This window comes from Stomoxys calcitrans, chromosome 3 (genome assembly GCF_963082655.1).
Source record: "Stomoxys calcitrans chromosome 3, idStoCalc2.1, whole genome shotgun sequence".
NCBI lineage: Eukaryota > Metazoa > Arthropoda > Insecta > Diptera > Muscidae > Stomoxys > Stomoxys calcitrans.
Window position 1 is genome coordinate 42,741,890 of NC_081554.1, and position 13,465 is coordinate 42,755,354.

Genomic DNA, 13,465 nt, shown 5'->3' on the forward strand with positions numbered 1-13,465 from the left:
AGAAGTCCCAGATCCCAGTTCGGTTTATATGCCAGCTATATCAGGTTATGGATCGATTTCAACCATATTTGACACAGTTGTTAGAAGTCATAACAAAACACCTCATGCAAGATTTCAAGCAAATCGGATAAGAATTGCGCCCTCTAGTGCTTCAAGAATTCAAGATTCAAAAGCGGTTTATATGGGAGCTATATCAGGTTATAAACCGATTTAAAGCATACTTAGCACAATTGATGGAAGTTATATCGAAACACGATGTGCAAAATTTCAGCTAAATCGGATAGGAATTGCGCCCTCCAGTGGTTTAAGAAGTCAAGATCCAAGATCGGTTTGTATGGCAGCTATATCAAAACATTTACTGATATAGCCCATTTGCAATCCGAACCGACCTACACTAATGGAAGGTATTTGTGCAAAATTTCAAGCGGATAGCTTTACTCCTTCGAAAGTTAGCGTGCTTTCGACAGATAGACTGACGGACGGACTCTAGACGCTCAAGAAGTCAAGACCCCAGATAGGTTAATATGACAGCTATATCTGGTTATAGACCGATTTCAACCGCTCTCTAGAGGCTTAAGAAGTCAAGACACAAGATCGGTTTATATGGCAGCTATATCAAAACATGGACCGATTTGGCCCATTTACAATTCCAACCGACCTACACTAATAAAAAGTATTCGTGCAAAATTTCAAGCGGCTAGCTTTACTCCTTCAAGAGTTGGCGGGTTTTCGAAAGACAGACGGACGGACATGGCTAGATCGACTCAGAACGTCTAGACGATAGGAATATACATTCTTTATGGGGTCTTAGACGAATATTTCGAGGTGTTACAAACAGAATGACGAAATTAGTATACCCTCATCCTATGGTGGAGGGTATAAAAAGAACATTTCGTTCCAGAACACATTTCTTTCAGCTCAATCTCAAAAAGACTTCCGGACGGACGGACATGGCTAGATCGACTCAGAACGTCTAGACGATAGGAATACTTTATGGGATCTCAGACGCATATTTCGAGGTGTTACAAACAGAATGACGAAATTAGTATACCCTCATCTTATGGTGGAGGGTATAAAAAGTACATTTCGTTCCAGAACACATTTCATTCAGCTCAATCTCAAAACACCACTATTAAAAATTTTTAAAAAAAAATTTTGGAAAAAATTTTTTTAAGTTTATAAACACCTATGTTCACTTTCTCTAGCATAGTATTTTTCCAAATAGCATGTTGGTACTCACCTTTTTATAACGATCATAATCCAATGAATGAAACCATGCAATTAGTTGTTGTTTGTTAGTCGCTCTTGGAAGATGGGGCAAGTTGAAATAAAGAATTTTCCCACAAAGTGTTGGGACTTGCTTTACGTTTGTGGGCACCAATGACAATGAGCAAAACTTCAAATCTTTACAGGCACTAGGCAGTAAATTTCTCTTATGACATTTCACAATTACAAACACTTATGCTGCCTTCTTTTTTTTCTCTCCAGCAAGTTAAGACACCTATTTTTTTTAAGTATGACAAATTTTTCTTTACGGTTTGGGGGCTTTAGCTTGGAACACGTTACACTTGGGATGTTACACTTGAGAGGTCATCTTGTGAAATGACATTTGTTTTATGTCGATAATTAAAAATTTGTGGCAATGCCTTTGCTTTTTTTGTTGCGCCGGACTTTTAATTACTTTTTTGTTTGCACTTTTCCGAAAAACGACACTTTGCCATGAATTCCTTGCGGAATGGTATGGGAGGAGTATGAGGTTGTTGTTAATTTTATAGGTTTTTTTCTGTTGTTGTTGTTTGTTTGTTTCCACCTTCCGTTTTGTTTCGTTTTACACTTCTTTGGCGAATGTTTCAATTACTTTAACGGGATGTTATTTTTGCTGCTTTCGTTTTTATGGCTTTACTCCCGGTTTTATTATTATTCGTTGATGGCTAAGGATGTGTTTGCTTACACTTTTTGCTTGGTGTGTTCCTTAATTTTTCCCTCTATGCTTGCTTAAAGGTTAAATGATGGATAAACGTAGGTGTTTGTCTCACTGCAAATATAATGAGAGGAATTGATGGTTACAGAGGGGGAAGGAAATGAAAATAGGTAACATAAACTCCCTGCTAAAAGGCACAAAACTAAATTTCTAAACACCGGATTCAAAAAGAGAATGAATAAAATAAAGAAAAATTGAAAAATTGTAGGGCTTTGTTTTAGTGGTGAAGAAAAGAAACCAAGGATGGCTTGGCTTAACAACTTTAACCCCACACATATAGCCAACTAATTATAAAATCTTTCCTTATTATTTTCCCCCCCAACAAGTTCTCATTATATTTCACTAAATTGTTTATTATCGCAAATTCTTAATTTAAATGGAATTTAATTCATGGTCCACGCCCTTTGACTCTTTTAAGCACTGAAATGTTTCTCATTTTTTGTTGGCTTGTTTTTTTGTTTGTTTCATAAATACTCTTCCACACACGCACAGCACACCACACTCAGATTCACTTGACACACACACACACAGGGACTCACTCACAGCCTCCGCAGCAGGGGCACTACACTCCGAGGATAGAATTTCTTTCAATATTGTTTTTTGCACGTGACTCAATTTTCGTAGAGGTCATGTTTTAATGCAAAAAAAAAAACGGAAACACAGAAACGCTAAACCATCTAACCAAGGCAACACTTACAGCAAATATTCCTTAAAAAAAAAGTAATTCTATTTACTCTAGAAAAGCTTTCAATGGTGCCATATATTTCTTGAAATTACACTATTTTTATGACCAGACACACAATTTAATTTTTACGCTCCATCCGTCGTTTGCATTCCGTTTCGATGTTATTTTTTTACATCACCGTCGTCTACACTCTGCCTAAATGCTTTGGCATGTCCTTTTTGAGGCACCACCAGTACGGTGTGTATGTCTCCAATTTTAATTTCAACAAATTCGCCTCAAAATTCTATGGCTCTCCGTCTCGCACACTTGTGCTGTTGTGCTCCAATGCCTGTTTGCTCTACACCACACACACACACACACAAGTCCTGTCAATTCTCTGTGCTATGGCTCTCTTTTATATGCCTTCGCGCTCTTGCCTATTCACTCTCCCAGAGCAAGGTTATGTTGGAAGTGACTTTTGAAAAAAAAAAACAAAAAAAAAAACAGCCTTCCTTTGGTTTTTATTTTTGGCCAGACTGCAGCAGTAGTACACCCAGATTTTAGAGCGAATTAATGCTCTCCTGTCACTTTGTTGGGACACAAGTCGAACAGAGTAAGAGCATATGGGCCTTTTTTGACATCTTGCAGCTGATTCTTTGTCCTTTTCAACTCGACATTGTTTTTTCCTCCTTATAGTGAGGTTAGGTTAAGGCAGAATTTTGTTGTGGCATTAACAAAAATGCTTGAAAGTAAATATCAAAATGAAAAAACAAGGTTGGTTCTTTCAGCCGGTTGTGACAGATAAATGGCATGTGGCGAGGTGGAACTGAATGGTGGAAAAATTTTCCAAAACCACAAATTCTTCTTTTTTACATCGCCATAGAATCGGAGATATGCCTTAAGCGTTTGCAACCCCTCAAAATTTGATCTGATCCCTTAAAAAAGGGGTTTAATATTAGAGGTCAATCTGGTAATATCCTTTCGTCCTTTGAGCAGTTCTCCTAGTTTTGCACAAATAATGACTTAGCCACATGGAGGTCACCGTAGCGCAGAGGTTAGCATGTTCGCCTATGACGCTGAACGCCTGAGTTCGAATACTGGCGAGACCAACAGAAAACATTTTCAGCGGGGGTTTACCACTCCTAAAGCTGGCAACATTTGTGAGGCATGTAAAACTTCTCCCCAAAGAGGTGTCACACTGCGGCACGCTATTCGGACTCGGCTATAAAAAGGGGGTCCCTTATCATTGAGCTTAAACTTGAATCGGAGTGCACTCATTGATATGTGAGAAGGCACATGGCAGTCACCGTAGCGCAGAGGTTTCAATTTTCAGCGAGGGTTTTCCCCTCCTAATGCTGGCAACATTTGTCAGGTATTATGCCATGTAAAACTTCCCTCCAAAGAGGTGTCGCACTGCGGCACGTTGTTCGGACTCGGCTATAAAAAGGAGGTCCCTTATCATTGAGCTTAAACTTGAATCGGAGTGCACTCATTGATATGTGAGAAGTCACATGGAGGTCACCGTAGTGCAGAGGTGTTGCATGTTCGCCCATGACACTGAACACCTGGGTTCGAATCCTGGTGAGACGAACAGAAAAATTTTTCAGCACCCACAAACATCCACCCCCAAAAAAAAAAAAAAAAAAAAAAAAAATATTTCCTATTTTCGAATATTAGCGCATCGCATAGACGTACCTATTTTATTGTGTTGTAGTTCTAAAATGCACCCCCCCACAAATTAAATTCTGACTACGTCCCTGATGACAGCTTTATCCAAATATGGCCTGATTCTGAACCATACTCAGCGCGGACGACGAAAGGTCTAACCTAGTTCTTAGTGCCATATTTAGGCGAAATCTGGTAATAAATGCGGCTTCTATTGTCCTTAGACCTTACAACGGGAGATCGCTCTATATGGGAGATACATCAAGACATTGTCCTATCTGAACGAGCACCCAAAACCACCCCCCCCCCCCCCCCCACCAAAAAAAAAAAAAACAAATAATTCCTATTTTCGAATATTAGCGCTTCGCATAGACGTACCTATTTTATTGTGTTGTAGTTCTGAAATGCAACCCCCCCCAAATTAAATTCTGACTACGTCCCTGATGGCAGATTTATCCAAATATGGCCTGATTCTGAACCATACTCAGCGCGGACGACGAAAGGTCTAACCTAGATCTCGGTACCATATTTAAGCGAAATTTGATAATAAATGCGGCTTCTATTGTCCTTAAACCTTACAACGGGAGATCGCTCTAAATGGGAGATACATCAAGACATTATCCTATCTGAACCAAATTCAACACGGATTTCGAGAATCCTAACATAACTCTTTGAGCCCAGTTTTAGCGGAAATGAGTAATAAATGCGTCTTTTATATCCCCAAGACCTTATTTAGAGGGATCTGTATACATGGCAGCTGTATCCAAATAATGGCCAATCTCAACCATAGTCAGCATGAATGTTGAGGCAAATAACCAAACTCTCTACGCCAAATTTCAACAAAATCAGATAATAAATGCGGCTTTTTTGGGTCTAAGACAATTTTTTTTGGAGATCGGTCTATATGGGGGCTATATAAAAATAAAGTCCAATAAAGATCTTCGAACTTAAGTATTAAGTATGGCCGGACCGAATATGCTGGACCGATCGGACCGCATATGTATAAGAGCTATATGCCGTTATAGACCGATATGGACCGTACTTGTCATAGCTGTTAGAAGTCATAGAAAAATAACAACTCCAAAATTATATGCAAATCTAGGAATAATTGTGCCCTACAAACTCAGGATTCAAAATTTCACATCAGTTTGTATGGCAGCTATATCAGGTTATGAACCCATTTGGACCAGATAATGTTGGATTAGGTACAAAAGAGGGTGCGTATATTAATCCTCCCCATGCTACTATGGGCATACATATAAGCAGTAATCGTCTAGTTTTGAGCTCTGAATTCTAAAAGTAGCCTCGAAAAAGAAAATCTCATTTAAAAATCCTTATTTTCATACCACGTCGCTAAGTTGGTTCATGTCTGGTATTGCGCACCTAAGTACGGTGTCTTTTAGCCTCGAAAGCCAGGCATGGATATAGGAAATGCTCAAACGTCGCATCATCTTCCCCATATGCCCTACACATGCTATAACTTCCCACTCCGATTTTGTATAAGTGAGCTCGTAATTCTATGTGTCCAGTTATGATACCGAAATCTATTCTGACCTCCTTCTATCTTCCTTTCAGTAATAGCCTCGCCTTCTCACGATCCGGTTTACCCCATAGGATTTTCACCGTCCTACCAACCGTTTCGCTGTTCCACAGGGTTACATTCGCCATCGTCGACCACGCCCTTAACTCGGACTGCGTCGACCCGAAAAGCTTCGGGTTACACAAGTTTATGCCAACAACCTCACACTTAAACTGTATGTCAATGGATCGGATAACTAAAATAGTCTCGGATATCTGCCTTAATGGACGTGGTTCCCATCGCTCCACCTATGCCAAGTCAACATGATCTCTGAACCTTTTGCATTATCTTTACGTTCCACTTTTTCTCTGTCATAGTCCATCAAACTAGTGCGCCGTTAGTAAGTATTGGTCTAATCCTGCTCCTGAAGAGTCAGTGGACTATCCTCAGATTCAGGCCCCATTTCAAACCCCCTTGAGCCTTCTAAGGACACTCTTGAATGTGACACTTCCCATTCAGTTTCCTGTCCAAGATCACTCCTCGTCCTCTCGTCCACAGGATTTTCGCCGCTCTACCGACTGTTTCGCTGTTCCACAGTGTTACATGCGGGTTCGTCGACCACGCCCTTAACTCGGACTGTGTCGACCCGAAAGGCTTCAGGTTATCCAAGTTTATTGACGGCAGTCCTCTGGCCTTCACTGCCAAATCGTCTGCTCTTTCATTTCCACTTACTCCGCTATGACACGGTACCCAAACGATACGGATTTTGCTATCCTCAGAGAAGGCGTTAATCTCCTTCTTAGAACCCAAGACTGTTCGTGATCGTACTGTTCTGGTTGTTATTGCTCTGATGGCCATTTTAGTATACAAAAAAATGTTCACACTCGATGTCCTCGCGTGAAAAACACACCATCTCGCGCATTCTATGATCGCCTGGATCTCTGCCTGCAGGATTGTATTATGGCCAGGCATTCGAAAACAGATCTCAGTCCCTGGGTTATCAATGTAGACCCAAGGCCCACACTGTCCTCTAGCTTTGAGCCATCTTTGTAGCATGAACTTCCAGGTGGCTATACCAGAGTTTCGATAATCCAAGACTGTGCCTCTGGCGGCAATGTCTCGCACTCGACCTCAAGTGTCATATCGGAAACCTCTTGTAATCTATCCGGGTTTCCTTTCGTCGCCTTGATTATACCGCGATTGTATAACCTGCTTCTTACTTCTATCCATTTCCCAACGCCATAAGTCTCATAGCGGCAGTGGCTGCCTCACACTTAATCTGTATGTCAATCGGTCTGGAATAGTCTCCAGTGCCCTAGTGGGCAACGGACATAAAAGCCTTTCGAAATAGAATACAAGAAAAGGATTTTGGTAGTGTAGAGTCCAGGGGACCGACACCTCCCTGAAAAAAACCCCCAATGGTCACATAGGTCTGGTGGAATTATATGGTACTCAAATTAAAGGTCTATTGGACTGGAATACGAATTTGATATCCAAAATTTGGCAAAGTGATTTTTTGTGGGTCTGTCCGTCTTCCGCCTGGCCTTCCGTTTGTTGCTATCACGTAACAGCCTTCAAGAATTGAGATATTGAGCTGAATTTTATGACAGTTTCGTATTTCTTTAATACGCAGGTTAAGTTATTACACGGGCAAAATCGAATCACATTTGGATATATTTGTCATATAGACCGTTGTTCTGATTTGTGGTCTTGAGCTCATAAAAGGCGCATTAATTGCCCGATTTGACTGAAATTCGAAGTAGTGAGTTGAAGTAAGGAACCCTATATCCGAATCGAGCTACATGTGAATCCATAGACCAATCTGCGGATTCAGGTTTTTACGCCAATAAAAGCCGCGGGTTATAAACCCGATTTCGCTGAAATTTGGAAAAGCGAGTTGAATTGGGCCACACGTTATTCGAACCGAGTATGGTTCAAATCGGTCGACTTAGGGTCCTAAGCTCCTAAAAGGTGCATTTATTATCCGACTTCGTTGAAATAGTGATTTTGGATTGAACCACCTCATATCCAAACCAAGTATGGTCCCCATCAGACCACATTCACATGTATCTGCCATATAGAACGATGTGCTGATTAAGGGTCTTAAGCTCATAAAAGGCACCGATTTGATTAAAATTCGAACAGCGAGTTCCAGCAGGGCACCCGATATCCGAACGGAGTATAGTCGAGATCGTACCAGATATAGAAATGGTTAAAATATAGACCGATGTTCTAATTTAAGGTCTTGACGTCATAAAAGCCGCATTTATTACCCGATTTGATTGAAATTCGGAACAATGGGTTGGAGTAGGAAATCCCATAGCCGAACGGAGTATGGTTGAGATCGGACTATATTCGTATACAGCGACCATATAGACCGATATACGTATTCAGATTTTTAAGCCAATAAAAACCGCATATATATCCCAATTTGACTAAAATTTGGAAAAGCGAGTTGCATTGGGCCTATTCGAATGGAGTATGGTCCATATCAGACTGTACTCGGATATAGCTGTGGTATAGACCGATATGCCTACTAAAGGTTTTAAAAGCTAAGAGCGCATTTATTATTCAGTTTCGCTGAAATTTGGAACAGTGAGTTGTACTTCGACCCCAATATCCGAAGCGAGTATGGTCCATGTAGAACGATCGATTGCTTTCGGGTGTAAAAGACGCATTTATGATCCGATTTCGGTGAATTGTTAAACAGTGATTTGAATTGAGCCACCTAATACAAACCAAGTATGGTCCACATCAGTTAACATTTAGATATAGCTGCCATGAAGACCGATTTGCTTATTTTGGGTCTTAAACACATAAAAGGCGCATTTGTAATCCGATTTCGCTTAAATTTGGAACAGTGAATGGGATTAGGCAGGGCACCCGATATCCGAATGGAGTATGGTGAAGATTGCACCATATTTGGATATAGCTGCCATAAAGACGATCTGCGGATTCAGGGTCTTAAGCCAATAAAAGCCGCATTTACAAACCGATTTCGCTAAAATTTGGGACAGTGAGGGGGATAGGCCATCCCGAAATCCGAACCGAGTGTTGTCAATAGCGGAACCTATTTAGATATTGCTGCCGTATAGACCGATCTGCTGATTTAAGGTCCAAAGTACATAAAACGTGTATTTTGTAGCCGATTAGGCTGAAATTTAAAGCATAGAGTTGCGCTAGTCCAACCGATATCCGAACCGATTATGGTGGATTATGTTGGAAATGTGGAGGGCAAATACACACACACATATAAACCCATGGGCTTAGAAATATTTGGCTGACTAACACATGTGCCCAACACTGATGTAAAATGAAAACCGAGCGATATCCATGGGAATTTTATATAATGAAGTGGATAGCACTTAGCCACGTAAAACTTCTCTACAAAGAGGTGTCGCGTAGTGGCATCCCGACACGGGATAACTATGAGCATCAAACAGGCTGGAAGTTTGAGCTCCAATCTGTGTGGTGTTCTTCGTTATCACGAGAAACTTAACTGAGAGCTACCGGGCACGTCTGTAGGTTGCGGATAGTGGAATGTTTCGGAGTAGCTGCAACTGCAGTCGCGGACAATCAGCATCGGGTGTAGGGTCTCAGTGAGAGGCCGGGTGGTACCGGCTCTTGCTTAAATACTGAGTGCTAAGATGCTCGATATGACAAGGTGAGATATTGGCGCCTTCAAATAACCAATGGCCATCATGTTTCCGCGGAGATCGCTCGTAAAGACCGGAACGAGCTTGCTCGCCTACCCCATACGAGCTTGACGAGGATCGCCACCTCTACATGAAAATGTGGCTACAACGACGTAGTGGCATGACATTCGAGCTTGGCTATATAAAGGAGGTCTCTTATCGTAAAGCCAAATTTTGAGTTTCGATATTGATATGGAAGAATTTTCTATGATGTCCTTTGCAATGAAAGGTCCTATGACAAATTTCGTGAAGATCGTTTGAATAATACGCAATTATTCAAATTTGGGGAATGAGGCTTCAACTCTTGTCTTGTCCAATTGAATTTTCACCAGATTAATTTGTACCTAACTGACTGGCTTCAAATTAATATGGTTATACGTTCTGAGATCCACGTATAACTACTCAGAAAGTGAAAGTCGATCGGTATACTTATTATCCGACCTATAATTCTTCCCTCTGGGCGTTTTCAATATATACACCAAGTTATAGCACCCATTACCTCAGTGTTGGTGTAGAGTAAACAGCTTACATTAGTAGCCATTACTCCGCTTGTGTGTCAGCTGTCTTAACTGTCACAACACTTGTTAATAAAAAATTGCCTGTTTTTAGATTCCCCATTGCAAGATAAGACATTGCAAGGCCATTGTTCAGGGAATAGCCGCAAATTTTTGGAAAACATGTGTCTGCCAATTTTGATCCTTACATGCAACCTTGTATGACAATAATATATCAGCTGTTCGAAATGCCAAACAGCTCGCAGAGAGGTGGAGAAGAGGTCGCAAAGCCCAGGGTGTAGCTGCAAAATTTCAAGGAATCCACCTACATACACGTACACACCTTAACCGAGCAAGCATTCATTTGCAGACTTATTTACCATTCATATTAAACTGAGACCAAAGTTGATTTTAGTTTAAAAAACAAAAATTGTGCAGGCTCTCCAATATGAAGAACAGCAAATCTCTCTTTAGAAAAATATTCCTTGACATACTCTCTTCTTTATGTTTGTCTTCTAAATCCGTTTCACTTTGTCAATAGTTGCCGATTCCCAAAGAGAGATGTTAGTAAAAATCCTTTCGTTCTCTTTTTGAGAGATTTTTTCTCTCATATTTGGCTTTTGCCTGACTCTCTTTGTGTGTCACCCCCTTTTTGGCAAATGCTGATAGCCGAACGATTTTATTTCTACTTTAATAGAGTTAATATCAATGTTTGACACATAAGGCGCCTGTCTGTATGGCAAAATGTCAGGTTATCTTGTTTTCTTTTTCCCTACAGCTCACTGAGTGTTTGTGTGAGTGAGTGAGTCTTTTTTTTATTTTAGTTTCTCAATGGCCGAATGGCTGTTATGTTGTTGCTGCGACTGCGACTGATTGCTGCTGCGGCTGCTGCTGTTCCTACGATTCCTTCTTGCAGGCTTGCTTGTGCGAGCATAACATAAAATAAATGGATGTATAGAAATGTGTATGTATGTATGTATGTCGGTAGGTAGATTTTCGTGTGGAAGCTGTGATCTGTGAATTTGTATAATATTGGTTGTGTTCTATATAAGGATGTGAACGAAGGCGATAACGTCGACGGATGACAGAAAAGGGCAAAAATACACGTTCTAGTTGTGGGGTGGTGTTGTTGGGGAGTTGAATTTCTCTTCTCGTTCTTAGCTGGGCTGTGTTCTGTTGTTCATAATGTCAATGAAGGTGATAATGATGCTGCTCTCTGCTTAGGCTTTGGTTGTTCGTTTGTATGTATGTATGCTTGTTTGCCTGGATGGCAGTGTGCTGAAAAGAACGTTTGGCAATTCCTTTTTTCCCATCAAGATGTGTTAGTGTGGTTTCAAGTTTTCTTTTTTAAGCAGAAAACTCGAAATCGAAACAAACAGCAGCAAAAATGCCAATACTGGTATTTCAAAGTTTGTTTGTAGCCACTTACATACGTACATACAGATATGCAAGTAGATATGCTTTGGCGTATGTCTGTATATAACCATCATAATGATTCTGTTTCGCATGCATGTAGCCTTGTCCCCACCACGCTGTATTACTTATGCTGGCTGGATGGCTGGCTGGCTGCTACCACTGCTGCTGCCATTCTGTTCTGTAGTTTGTGATGCCTATACACTGTTTGTCCTGTCTTGTCTTCGCTCATGGTGGGCTGTTTATGTGCTGTTTTGAAGGCGGCTGCTGCTGGTGCTGCTGCTGCCTTCTGATGGTTAATTTTTCGTGTTGTGTTTTGTGTGTTTCTTATAAGAGCGTATGAATGGATGGATGGATGGATGGCGATGTTTGGCTATGGGAGCTTTCGCAAAAATATACCAAAATATACAGGCGCGCGGCGGGTGTGGTCCATATTAGAAAGGAGATGGGGAAAAAGTAGCAACCGAAAATCCCATTAACACAAAATTCTTATTGCGAGAAACTGAAATAAGCCATGCACACAAAAAAATTGTTAAGGGATTTTTATACACTTTTTTAAATTTGTAGCCAACCATCCCTGGTTTTTTGTTTATTGCTTTCATTCGTTTATCCTTAGGTTGTTTGAATTTTCAGTCACCCTGTTCTTCTTTTTTTTTTGCATTCTCTTTTTAACCTGGTGTACTATGAGCATGAAACTGTGTAATTAACCTTTCAATTATTCCAATTTGAAATTTGTTGTTGTTGTTTTTCACTTTTTTTTTTTTGCAACCACCACTATTATTTTCTTTTCTTTTTTTGTTTTCATTCAACCACTTTTATATTTCAACAAAAATTTCATTGCAAACCATATTTTTTTTTTTTGTTTTCGATAGGAAAAAAATATAATTTTCCTTTGGTGTGTGTATGTCGACCGTCGTTTTAAACGCACACCAACGGGGAAAACTATGAGATTTGATTCTTGAATTATTTTTGTTTGGTTTGAGTATCGTCAACGACGTCAAAAAGAAAAACGCACACGTTCGCTTGGCGAGCACAACAACTGAGAACTAAATTAGGGAGTATTGAGTTTACACACAGGAACCTGTGCTATCGGCCAGTCTAGTGGCTGCTTGGCTGTCTGAGAGAGCTGCGAGAGAGCCCGCACTTGATAATAATGATGTTGTTATTCTTTCATGGATGCTCTCTTATGCTCTCACAACAGCGCGAAGTTATGCGAACCTTAACAACAACAGAAAATAAAATCTGAAACCGGTTAAGTAAGTTTTCCTCAGCCTCACTCTTTAGTTGTGGCTTGTGTGCTTGCTGCCCAGCGGCTGCGGCAACTACGCGACTCTCAAACAACAATTTTCTTCATTTCGTGGGCCCCACAACTCTCGCTGACTGATGATGGCAAGCAACTCTCCACACTTAACGAAAGCCACTCTTAAGAGGATGGAGATTTGTCACAGTCTGTCATGAGTGAGTGCTGCTCTCATTTGTTTTTTTTTTTCATTTCCTCTTTGGCATTGTCTTCTTATCTGGTTGTTTGTTTTGATTTAACATAACTGTTAAGCAACTCAGAAGGCAGATGAGGAAAACCTGTTAAAGATGCTGGCAGTTATAGTGGCTGAACTCCTTTTTTTTGTAAGCTGCATACTCGTTGTTTTTGTTGATGTTGTTGTAGCCATTGTTGTTTTAAGTTATTGTTGTGTTGTATTGTGTGTGTGTAGCACAGCACAGCACTGTTCTTGAGAATGAAGCCTTTGAAGAAACCCTTTTTTCATTCATTATTTTGTTGTTGTTGTCGTTGTTGTTTGTTTTGTTCTTTCCCTTGTGGTTACTTTTTAGTTGTGTGTTACCTGTTTGCTGTTGTTGCTACTAAGGCAATTGTTGTTGTTCTTTTAGTTTATGTTTATTTCCAATACAACCTTTAACCCTTACTCTGGCAAATGATTGCAATGCTTAACCTTTGACCCATAATTATGACAAATCCATGGGAGAGTAAGAGTTTGAAGAGATAAACAAAAGCATGTGAATACTGAAAAGCGGATGTAA

At 40.4% G+C, this 13,465-nt stretch overlaps 1 protein-coding gene across 3 annotated transcripts in view; it reads right to left on the reverse strand.

Moving 5' to 3' along the window:
• LOC106093533 (protein turtle) overlaps positions 1 to 12,457 on the reverse strand; it is a 479,313-nt gene extending 466,856 nt beyond the window's left edge. For all 3 annotated transcript variants that reach the window (XM_059365881.1, XM_059365880.1, XM_059365882.1), the window contains exons 1-2: positions 12,140 to 12,457; positions 1,241 to 2,035 (exon numbers count right to left, since the gene is read on the reverse strand). The gene's annotated coding sequence lies outside the window, so the exon portion shown is untranslated. The remainder of the gene's footprint in view (positions 1 to 1,240; positions 2,036 to 12,139) is intronic.
• Positions 12,458 to 13,465: the final 1,008 nt, after the last annotated feature.